Below are 13,243 nucleotides of genomic sequence, written 5' to 3' on the forward strand. Positions count from 1 at the left end.
GGAAAACAGGCAGTGCGATAACGCTTTTGACTCAGTTCGCCTTTAGAGGCACCTAACTAGATGGAAGTCCGAGCCCTGCGAAGAGTGGAGCCTTGTGCTCAAAGTACCTGCCACGCCGGTGCCAACGGGCAAAAGGGGAAGCTCTTCGGAGGAAGTCAGGCAGTTCGGGTTAGTGCACAGCAGAAGGAGAACAGGTTCCGCAACTCAAGCGCAGCCTCCACAGCAGGCAGAAGCAGAGCGCGAGTACGGCCAAAAGGGTGCTGTTTTTACACAGCAGGGAAAAGCAATGGGATACTGCAGGAAGGCGACCAGATCCTAGCTAAACTACTCACCGGTCCCCGAAGCAAGCAGACCCAGGCTTCTCCACGTTTGTTTCAGCAGCTGGCAGGTTCAGAAGAGCAGGGAACGCCTCGTAGTCGTGTAGAGCAAAAAGACGTCCCAATCGACGAAACCAGCACAGTTTTGTTGCCGCAGCAGGACAACGGAGCGGCCGTGTGTATTCAAGCCAAATGTACACTCCTCCCTTCAGACTTGGGAACGCCAAGTGTACGAAGCGTGGGAGAGTGACAAGGACTCAAAATACAACACCACCTGGTGGCAGTTACAGAGCAGGACTCCCTTGTAAGCTGGTCAGTCAACTGGATGGCCCAGAGACACTTCCGAAGGCTTACTTGGCAGGAGATGATGAAGTCGCCGGGAATAGCTGTTCCTGCTATTCCAAAGGTCGAAGCACCAGTACAGGCCTTCTGGTTCGATCCAAGGAGGAAAGGGTTTCACAGGACGACAGCAGTGCAAAGGAGGATTCCTTCAGCGGGTCACCAGCAATTCCTCGGTCCAGCCTCTGGGTTGCAGGATACTTGGCTCCTGTATTCCTTCGTTCGTGAGAACTCAGGAGATCGACATGGCAGTGGTGTTTCCAGCTCCCTCTTATCCACGGTTCCCTTCGCGCCAAAACGGAGGGGAGCCAATGGGAGATCCGCTCATCAACACACATACCATACGTGGACCAATCACGGACCACGGTGGTCCCAGGCATTCACACCACCCCAGACTCTCTGGCACCCAGGATGTGTATTGGGACCAGACATCCCAGCCCACACCCTGGAGGCACACAAACGACATGTAGAAGCCCGCGAAAGCAACCACGTTTCGCGGGAAAGTACATGCCCAAATAAGGAAGGCCCCGGGTCGTCTGACCTGGGGAAGGTGAAGGGAGCAAGACGGTCAGTGGACAAGACAAAGGAGCCTCGCGGCCTGGCCATTTTGGGAGCCAGGCCACCATTTTGGGTTCAGTGCAAAAACGTGCTCAGAACGCCAAAAGGAGCTCAAAATAAACAAAACGATCGCTGCCACCATTCGAGTCCCTGAATGACTTGCACCGATCAAATACCATCCTAAAAGAGTATCTAGGGCCTGTAGAAGGCTAGAGACCCAAGAGAGCTGTAACTTAGCTTACAGTGCCCTCTTGTGTCGTGTTGCACTAAAGCTGCGACACGCTAAAAGAAACTACGGGAAACCACGTTCCCCGGTACTGACTGTCTTAAGGGCATGTCAGTTTCCCCGTAAGAAAGGAGCGAAAGCCCAGAGAAGTGCGGCAGAAGGCTGTACTTCTCTGGCAAAGTCAACAACAAGGTTAAAAACAATAGCAAAAAGTTTAGGGGTTGCCACATGGAAGGAAAATTCCCTACAATTATGAAATCTTTCCTAACACTCGCCCCTCCCAGACTATGGACAGGGGGAACTAATCCACCCCTGGATGAGTCTCTTGTTCAGGTCGGTAAAACATTCTGGACAACCCATCAGCATTGCTATGTTGGACACCTGGTCTATGCTCAATAGTGAAGTCGAAGCCTTGTAGACTTATGGACCACCTAAGCAACTTTGGATTCTCCCCCTTCATGTTCATTAGCCACTTTAACGGCTTATGGTCAGTCTGCACAGTGAAGTGGGTCCCATAGAGGTAGGGCCTCAGCTTCCTTAGGGCCCACACAACAGAGAAACATTCTTTCTCTACCGTGGACCATCTGAGCTCTCTGTCCTTAAGCTGGCGACTAATAAAACCGATAGGGTGTTCCTTACCCTTCTCATCTACTTGTGATAGTACAGCTCCTATCCCAGAGTCAGAGGCATCCGTCTGCACGATAAAAGGTCTTTGATAATCAGGGGCCCTGAGCACAGGGGCCTGGCACAAGGAGTCTTTTAAGCCATTGAAGGCCTTCTCACACTCGTCGGTCCAAGTTACCTTCTTGGGTTTCTTCGGAGTTGTGAGGGCAGTCAGAGGAGCAGCTATGGTGCCATAGTCTGCCACAAAATTGCGGTAATACCCCGTGAGTCCTAAAAAGGCTCTCACTTGGGTTTGCGTAGTGGGGGTAGGCCAGTCTTGTACTGCTTGTACTTTACTGGGTAGAGGCTGTATCCTCCCTCCACCTACTTCATGTCCAAGGTAAACCACTGAGCCTTGTCCAATCTGGCATTTACTAGCCTTTATGGTCAAGTGGGCTTTCTGAAGAGCCTGGAGCACAATCCTGAGGTGTTTCACATGGTCTTCCCAGGTGGCACTGAAAACTGCTATATCGTCCAGATATGCAAGACAGAATTCGTCCAACCCATTCAACACCTGATTCACAAGCCTCTGGAAAGTGGCAGGTGCATTCTTCAACCCGAACGGCATTACCCGGAATTGGTAAAGGCCGTCTGGAGTAGAAAATGCTGTCTTCTCCTTGGCATGTTCTGCTAAAGCTATTTGCCAATAGCCAGCAGTGAGGTCAAACGTGCTGAGGTACTTGGAGGCACCCAAATTATCCACCAGCTCATCCGTTCGAGGCAAGGGGTGTGCATCTGTCTTGGTGACAGCATTCAGAGCCCTGTAATCCACGCAGAACCTCAATTCAGAAGTGCCTGCTTTTGGAACCAAAACCACAGGACTGGACCAAGGACTACTAGAGGGTTCAATCACCCCAAGGTCTAACATCTTGTTGACCTCGGTCTTAATATAAGACCGTACTTTATCTGACATCCTGTATCCCCTACTTTTGGTAGGTACACTGTCTCCTGTGTCAATGTTATGTTTGCACCAAGGTGTCAAACCAGGGGACTGTGAAAACAGGGGGGAAAACTGCCTAAGCAAACTTTTCACCTCAGCCTGCTGATCAGAAGTCAGGTGAGGGGCCACTCGGACACCCTCAACGGAGCTATCTGAAGGACCGCTTTGGAACAGGTCGGGGAGAGGTTCTGACTCCTCTTCCTCAACATCTGAAGCCAGTAGCAGTGCTGCGATTTCGACTCTTGGGACAAAAGCCTTCAGCCTATTCACGTGGAACACTTTTGGAGCCTGTCCAGGCCTTCCAAGGTCCACTAAATAGTTCACCTCACCCAGGGGCTCCACCACTGTGTAAGGGCCTGACCATTTGTCCTGTAAAGCGCGAGGCCTTATAGGGTTCATGATCAGGACTTGCTGACCAGGGGTAAAGTGAATTAAGGAAGCTTTCTGGTCGTACCAATGTTTCACCAGCGCTTGTCCGGCCTTCAATTTATCACTAGCCAAGCCCATCAGAAGTACCATCCGTTTTCTGAGCCCTAGCACATAGTCAACTACATTGGTAGTAACAGGGGGAGTGGGCATCTCCCATCCCTCTTTGACGATGGCTAAGGGTCCCCGTACGGGATGACCGAACAGAAGTTCGAAGGGGCTGAAGCCAACACCCTCCTGTGGTACCTCTCGGTAGGCAAACAGTAGGCATGGTAAAAGAAGATCCCATTTTCTTCTCTGGGGCTCCTCCAGAGCCCCAATCATGCTCTTTAACTTTCTGTTGAAACGTTCCACCAGACCATTGGTCTGGGGGTGATATGCAGAAGAGAACTTGTAGGTGACCCCACATTCTTTCCACATAGCCTGCATATACTTCGACATAAAGTTGCTGCCACGATCTGACACAACTTCTTTAGGGAAGCCAACCCTAGTAAATATGCCGAGTAAAGCTTTTGCAACTGCCTTGGCAGTTACAGTTTTCAATGGGATGGCCTCAGGGTACCTGGTTGCATGGTCGACCAGCACCAGGATAAACCTATTGCCCGAGGATGTTTGCGGGTCAAGGGGACCAACGATGTCGATCCCTACCCTTTCAAATGGTACCCCCACAACTGGGAGCGGTACCAACGGAGCTTGGATTGTCGCGCCAACCTTACCAGACAACTGGCAGGAGGCACAACTCCTGCAGTGACTTTCTACTTGCACCCCCATCTTGGGCCAGTAGAAGTGCATGGATAACCTTTGCTTGGTCCTCTTCATACCAAGGTGACCAGCAAGGGGAACTTCATGCGCCAACTGCAGGAGGAAGGGCCTAACAGCAAGGGGAACCACCAACCTCCTATGGTCTCCTTCTGTAGACTCTGTGGGCTCACTATACAGGAGTCCACCTTCCCAATAAATCCTATGCTTCCCAGGAGGTTCACCCTCAAGCTGGGAGCAGGCCTGTCTCCTTAGGCCTTCCAGAGATGGGCACTCACGTTGGCCTTTACTGAATTCGTCCCTATCAGGACCTCCTTCAACTAACAAGTCTTTTAGTTCAGGATGATCGTTGGGGTCGAATACTTCAGGCATCGCCACCTCCTCGTCAGGCCCGGGCGATTGACCAACTTCCTCCACCGCAGTGGTAGGCGAGCTCGGGGGAATATTCTCTTTCCCTCGTCTTGACTTGTAGACTCCTTTCGCCTTGGGTTTCCCCTTCGGCTGGGGCAGCGTATTGGACTTGGCCAATGCTGCCCGTGCTTGAGACCGTGTGTAGGGTCTTTCGGCAGTGTCTCCTACGAGCCCTAAAGCTCTGAGATCATTGCCCAACAAGACCTTTCCCGGGACGTTTCTCTGAATGCTCACTGGAATCCTGACTGCTGTACCATTTAAAGTAAGATTTACAGGGATCACGGGAAACATACGGAGGGGGCCGTCAGCCAACTTAGTGGGCATCAGAGTAGCTCTGGCAACTTCCTCTGAGTCTACCAAGGTAGAATCCACTACAGTTCGACTGCACCCACTATCCCTAAGAGCTGGAGTATCCACTCCATTGATCAGCACACTGTCTTTAAAGTAGTGCTTGGTATTATCTGGAATCCTAGCATAAGCCTCTGCGACTTTAGGCTCCCAGGAACCCAGGGACACTAAAACTACCTCAGCCTCTATTCCGCTGGGAAATGAGTCTGAGGAGAAGGATGCTCCTGTAATCTCTTCTTCCTCGTAGGAGGAGAAGGCCAGATTAGCGGAGTGGACCCCCAAAGGTCTAACCTTACACCGGGGATCCCCCTTCACATGGTCAGTTGCTCCACAAGAAAAACAAGCCCCAGTGGGTCTGTTTACGTAGGGAGGCTTATTGTAACCAGAGTTCTGTTTCGGAGGCTGACCTCCACTACCCTGTGAGTTCTCTTGTGTCTTACCCTTGTTTTTCTTTTTGTGGCCCTTATGGGAAGAAGATTTAGCAGATTCCCCACCCTCCATATCTTTGGACTTTTTCCCTTCCTCCTGCTTACCAGGATGAGTTTTGTCCTTATGGGACACTCGATGTGACACCCATAAGTCTGCTGCAATGGCCAGCTTCTTAGGATCTATCTCCTTCGAATCGGCCAAATGCTGCTTAAGCTCCGGGGAAGAAGAAGCAAAAATGTGTTCCAGCATGACCAGATTGATCATGCCTTCGAAGGTAGAAACCTTATAACCTTCAACCCAGCCAGTTAAGTTTTTCAAAGATTCAGCGACATAAGATACCCAAGTACCACCTTCCTTTTTCTTATACTCTCGAAAACGCTTTAAATACTGGGCCGGAGTCTTCCCAAACTTTAAAATGAGAGTCTGCTTTAACATTGCGAAATCAGCCCGCTCAGCCTTCGACATTTCCATAATGGCACTACAGCCAGAATGGGGCAGTCTACTGAGCAACCACGCAATCTTATCAGCATTGCCAACTTCCTGGACCTCGCATGCATACTCAAACGCATTCAGCCAGTCCATAATGTCATTCCTCTCTTCATACACACTGAGCAGATCTTTTGGAAACCGTGGATGAGAGGAAGCCCCAGAACCATGTCCAGGACCCTTGGATCCATTTGCAACCTGAAGCTTGGCCAGTTCCAACTGGTGATCCCTGTCTTTCTGTTTTTCTGCCTGTTCGATTTTTAGTTTGGCTATGCTGAATTCAAGCTCCTGCTGCCTAAACCGCAGCTCTTGCTTCTTGAATTCAAGCATAGCCTCCCCATCAGCACTGGCAGAGGAAACATTAGACATTACATCCTCCCTGTCCTCGTGGTCGCGATGGATCAGTGCAGCGGCAGAACCGTCGGTTCTGCCAGTGAGAGCAGCCCCACCACCTTCTGTACTGTCCTCGGAAGTTATAGCGTCAAGCTGCGCTTCTTGCCACGCCACGATTCTCTGGATCATTTCCAATTTTGTGCCTTGAGAGGAAACACCTCTCTCCGCACACATCTTTTTCAGCGTTTCTGATTTGGAAGCATTTAAAGTTAACAAGGTATTTGCTTCCATACTGTTTGATAGGACTATGGCCTTTTTAAAGTTATATTACAACAATTCACTACGTGTACTGTTTGGAATAACCTGAAATGCCTTAGTTCGAGCGCAACACTGGATACCTTCAGTCGTATCCCACCGCTGTACATCAATTTGTTAAGACGGATTTCTGAACTCTGTCCTGGTGGCGCAGAAGTTCAGAAGGCCAACCTAATTACTTGGAACAGGGTAACCTCTGGACAAGCCAGACCAATCAAGGTAGCGATAGCGGCGGTCAAGACTAGGTCTCAAGAGGGGTGAGGGTGACTGAAAGCCCGCAATGAGCACACAAAGCAAGAGCGCTTACAAACTACTCCAAACAGTTGTTATATCAAAAATAGATACACATTTATTTTAAGGCCTTTAAAACAATGACCGTAGCAAGAAAATCACAATATCACAATATTAAACCAACACATACCATATCAACACAATATATATACAAATACACAGTCGCAAGCGTTTAAAGCACGAAATATGTAGTCCACCTGAAAGGAAAGGAAAACAGGCAGTGCGATAACGCTTTTGACTCAGTTCGCCTTTAGAGGCACCTAACTAGATGGAAGTCCGAGCCCTGCGAAGAGTGGAGCCTTGTGCTCAAAGTACCTGCCACGCCGGTGCCAACGGGCAAAAGGGGAAGCTCTTCGGAGGAAGTCAGGCAGTTCGGGTTAGTGCACAACAAAAGAAGAACAGGTTCCGCAACTCAAGCGCAGCCTCCACAGCAGGCAGAAGCAGAGCGCGAGTACGGCCAAAAGGGTGCTGTTTTTACACAGCAGGGAAAAGCAATGGGATACTGCAGGAGGGCGACCAGATCCTAGCTAAACTACTCACCGGTCCCCGAAGCAAGCAGACCCAGGCTTCTCCACGTTTGTTTCAGCAGATGGCAGGTTCAGAAGAGCAGGGAACGCCTCGTAGTCGTGTAGAGCAAAAAGACGTCCCAATCGACGAAACCAGCACAGTTTTGTTGCCGCAGCAGGACAACGGAGCGGCCGTGTGTATTCAAGCCAAATGTACACTCCTCCCTTCAGACTTGGGAACGCCAAGTATACGAAGCGTGGGAGAGTGACAAGGACTCGAAATACAACACCACCTGGCGGCAGTTACAGAGCAGGACTCCCTTGTAAGCTGGTCAGTCAACTGGATGGCCCAGAGACACTTCCGAAGGCTTACTTGGCAGGAGATGATGAAGTCGCCGGGAATAGCTGTTCCTGCTATTCCAAAGGTCGAAGCACCAGTACAGGCCTTCTGGTTCGATCCAAGGAGGAAAGGGTTTCACAGGACGACAGCAGTGCAAAGGAGGATTCCTTCAGCGGGTCACCAGCAATTCCTCGGTCCAGCCTCTGGGTTGCAGGATACTTGGCTCCTGTATTCCTTCGTTCGTGAGAACTCAGGAGATCGACATGGCAGTGGTGTTTCCAGCTCCCTCTTATCCACGGTTCCCTTCGCGCCAAAACGGAGGGGAGCCAATGGGAGATCCGCTCATCAACACACATACCATACGTGGACCAATCACGGACCACGGTGGTCCCAGGCATTCACACCACCCCAGACTCTCTGGCACCCAGGATGTGTATTGGGACCAGACATCCCAGCCCACACCCTGGAGGCACACAAACGACATGTAGAAGCCCGCGAAAGCAACCACGTTTCGAGGGAAAGTACATGCCCAAATAAGGAAGGCCCCGGGTCGTCTGACCTGGGGAAGGTGAAGGGAGCAAGACGGTCAGTGGACAAGACAAAGGAGCCTCGCGGCCTGGCCATTTTGGGAGCCAGGCCACCATTTTGGGTTCAGTGCAAAAACGTGCTCAGAACGCCAAAAGGAGCTCAAAATAAACAAAACGATCGCTGCCACCATTCGAGTCCCTGAATGACTTGCACCGATCAAATACCATCCTAAAAGAGTATCTAGGGCCTGTAGAAGGCTAGAGACCCAAGAGAGCTGTAACTTAGCTTACAGTGCCCTCTTGTGTCGTGTTGCACTAAAGCTGCGACACGCTAAAAGAAACTACGGGAAACCACGTTCCCCGGTACTGACTGTCTTAAGGGCATGTCAGTTTCCCCGTAAGAAAGGAGCGAAAGCCCAGAGAAGTGCGGCAGAAGGCTGTACTTCTCTGGCAAAGTCAACAACAAGGTTAAAAACAATAGCAAAAAGTTTAGGGGTTGCCACATGGAAGGAAAATTCCCTACAATTATGAAATCTTTCCTAACAGAGGCCATTCCCATAGCATTAGATATGATATCCAATTCCTTCCCATTCCAACCCTGAGACCCTTCCTATAGCACGAGATGTGATATCCAACCCCTTCCCATTCCAAACCTGAGACCCTTCCTATAGCATGAGATGTGATATCCAATTCCTTCCCATTCCAAACCTGAGACCCTTCCTACAGCATGAGATTTGATATCTCAATGCTTCTAATACCAAACCTGAGACCCTTCCTATAACATGAGATGTGATATCCAACTCCTTCCCATTCCAAACCTGAGACCCTTCTTATAGCACGAGATGTGATATCCAACCCCTTCCCATTCCAAACCTGAGACCCTTCCTATAACATGAGATGTGATATCCAATTCCTTCCCATTCCAAACCTGAGACCCTTCCTACAGCATGAGATGTGATATCTCAATGCTTCTAATACCAAACCAGAGACCCTTCCTGTAGCATGAGATATGATATCCAACTCCTTTCCGTTTCAACCCTGAGACCCTTCCTATAGCATGAGATGTGATATCTCAATGATTCTAATACCGAACCCGAGCCCCTTCCTATAGCATGAGAAGTGATATCCAACTCCTTCGATTCCAAACCTGAGACTCTTCCTATAGCATGAGATGTGATATCCAACTCCTTCCCATTCCAATTCTGAGACACTTCCTATAGCATGAGATGTGATATCTGAATGCTTCTAATACCAACCATGAGACCCTTCCTATAACATGAGATGTGATATCCAACTCCTTCCCATTCCAAACCTGAGAACCTTCCTATAGCATGAGATGTGATATCCAAATCCTTCTCATTCCAAACCTGAGACCCTTCCTATAGCATGAGATGTGATATCCAACTCCTTCCCATTTCAATCCTGAGACCCTTCCTATAGCATGAGATGTGATATCCAACTCCTTCCCATTCCAAGCCTGAGACCCTTCCTATAACATGAGATGTGATATCTCAATGCTTCTAATACCAAACCTGAGACCCTTCCTATAGCATGAGATGTGACATCCAACTCCTTCCCATTCCAAACATGAGACTCTTCCTATAGCATGAGATGTGATATCCAACTCCTTCCCATTCTAATCCTGAGACCCTTCCTATAGCATGAGATGTGATATCCAAATCCTTCTCATTCCAAACCTGAGACCCTTCCTATAGCATGAGATGTGATATCCAAATCCTTCCCATTCCAAGCCTGAGACCCTTCCTATAACATGAGATGTGATATCTCAATGCTTCTAATACCAAACCTGAGACCCTTCCTATAGCATGAGATGTGACATCCAACTCCTTCCCATTCCAAACATGAGACTCTTCCTATAGCATGAGATGTGATATCCAACTCCTTCCCATTCTAATCCTGAGACCCTTCCTATAGCATGAGATGTGATATTTCAATGCTTCTAATACCAAGCCTGAGACCCTTCCTATAGCATGAGATGTGTTATACAACTCCTTCCCATTCCAAACATGAGACTCTTCCTATAGCATGAGATGTGATATCCAACTCCTTCCCATTCTAATCCTGAGACCCTTCCTATAGCATGAGATGTGATATCTCAATGCTTCTAATACCAAACATATGACCCTTCCTATAACATGAGATGTGATATCCAACTGCTTTCCATTCCAAAACTGAGACCCTTCCTATAGCATGAGATGTGATATCCAACTCCTTCTCATTCCAAACCTGAGACCCTTCCTATAGCAAGAAATGTGATGTCCAACTCCTTCCCATTCCAAGCCTGAGACCCTTCCTATAACATGAGATGTGATATCTCAATGCATCTAATACCAAACCTGAGACCCTTCCTATAGCATGAGATGTGATATCCAACTCTTTCCCCTTCCAAACATGAGACTCTTCCTATAGCATGAGATGTGATATCCAACTCCTTCCCATTCTAATCCTGAGACCCTTCCTATAGCATGAGATGTGATATCTCAATGCTTCTAATACCAAATCTGAGACCCTTCCTATAACATGAGATGTGATATCCATCTCCTTCCAATTCCAAACCTGAGATCCTTCCTATAGCATGAGATGTGATATCCAACTCCTTCCCATTGCAAACCAGAGACCCTTCCTGTAGCATGAGATATGATATCCAACTCCTTCCCATTCCAATCCTGAGACCCTTCCTATAACATGAGATGTGATATCCCACTGCTTCTAATACCAAACCTGAGACCCTTCCTATAGCATGAGATGTGACATCCAACTCCTTCCCATTTCAAACATGAGACTCTTCCTATAGCATGAGATGTGATATCCAACTCCTTCCCATTCTAATCCTGAGACCCTTCCTATAGCATGAGATGTGATATCTCAATGCTTCTAATACCAAACCTGAGGCCCTTCCTATAGCATGAGATGTGATATCCAACTCCTTCCCATTCCAAACATGAGACTCTTCCTATAGCATGAGATGTGATATCCAACTCCTTCCTATTCTAATCCTGAGACCCTTCCTATAGCATGAGATGTGATATCTCAATGCTTCTAATACCAAACATGAGACCCTTCCTATAACATGAGATGTGATATCCAACTGCTTCCCATTCCAAACCTGAGACCCTTCCTATAGCATGAGATGTGATATCTCAATGCTTCTAATACCAAACCTGAGACCCTTCCTATAGCATGAGATGTGATATCCAACTCCTTCCCATTCTAATCCTGAGACCCTTCCTATAGCATGAGATGTGATATCTCAATGCTTCTAATACCAAACCTGAGGCCGTTCCTATAGCATGAGATGTGATATCCAACTCCTTCCCATTCCAAACATGAGACTCTTCCTATAGCATGAGATGTGATATCCAACTCCTTCCCATTCCAAACCTGAGACCCTTCCTTTAGCATGAGATGTGATATCCAACTCCTTCCCATTCCAAACCTGAGACCCTTCTTATAGCATGAGATGTGATATCCAACTCCTTCCCATTCCAAACATGAGACCCTTCCTACAGCATGAGATGTGATATCCAACTCCTTCCCATTCCAATCCTGAGACCCTTCCTAGAGCATGAGATGTGATATCTCAATGCTTCTAATACCAAACCTGACACCCTTCCTTTAACATGAGATGTGATATCCAACTCCTTCCCATTCCAAACCTGAGACCCTTCCTATAGCATGAGATGTGATATCCAACTCCTTCCCATTCCAAACCTGAGACCCTTCTTATAGCATGAGATGTGATATCCAACTCCTTCCCATTCCAAACATGAGACCCTTCCTACAGCATGACATGTGATATCCAACTCCTTCCCATTCCAATCCTGAGACCCTTCCTATAGCATGAGATGTGATATCTCAATGCTTCTAATACCAAACCTGACACCCTTCATGTTGCATGAGATGTGATATCCAACTCCTTCCCATTCCGATCCTGAGTCTATTCCTATAGCATGAGATGTGATATTCAACTCTTTCCTATTCCAAGACTGAGACCCTTCCTATAGCATGAGATGTGATATTCAACTCCTTCCCATTCATTCCAGCCCTGAGTCCCTTCCTATAGCATCAGATGTGGTATCCAACTCCTTCCCATTACAAACCTGAGATCCTACCAGTAGCATGAAATTTGATACCTCAATGCTTCTAATACCAAACCCGAGACTCTTCCTATAAAATGAGATGTGATATCCAACTCCTTCCCATTCCAAAACTGCGACCCTTCCTACAGCATGAGATGTGATATCCAACTCCTTCCCATTCCTAACCAGAGACCCTTCCTGTAGCTTGAGATGTGATATCTTAATGCATCTAATACCAAACCTGAGACCCTTCCTATAGCATGAGATGTGATATCCAACTCCTTCCCATTCCAAACATGAGACTCTTCCTATAGCATGAGATGTGATATCCAACTCCTTCCCATTCCAATCCTGAGACCCTTCCTATAGCATGTGTATGTTATCTCAATGCTTCTAATTCCAAACCTGAGACCCTTCCTATAGCATGAGATGTGATATCCAACTCCTTCCCATTCCAAACCTGAGACCCTTCCTATAGCATGAGATGTGACATCCAACTCCTTCCCATTCCAAACATGAGACTCTTCCTATAGCATGAGATGTGATATCCAACTACTTCCCATTCCAATCCTGAGACCCTTCCAATAGCATGTGTATGTTATCTCAATGCTTCTAATTCCAAACCTGAGACCCTTCCTATAGCATGAGATGTGATATCCAACTCCTTCCTATTCTAATCCTGAGACCCTTCCTATAGCATGAGATGTGATATCTCAATGCTTCTAATACCAAACATGAGACCCTTCCTATAACATGAGATGTGATATCCAACTGCTTCCCATTCCAAACTTGAGACCCTTCCTATAGCATGAGATGTGATATCTCAATGCTTCTAATACCAAACCTGAGACCCTTCCTATAGCATGAGATGTGATATCCAACTCCTTCCGATTCTAATCCTGAGACCCTTCCTATAGCATGAGATGTGA

This window comes from Ambystoma mexicanum, chromosome 11 (genome assembly GCF_040938575.1).
Source record: "Ambystoma mexicanum isolate Mex_15411 chromosome 11, UKY_AmexF1_1, whole genome shotgun sequence".
Lineage (NCBI taxonomy): Eukaryota > Metazoa > Chordata > Amphibia > Caudata > Ambystomatidae > Ambystoma > Ambystoma mexicanum.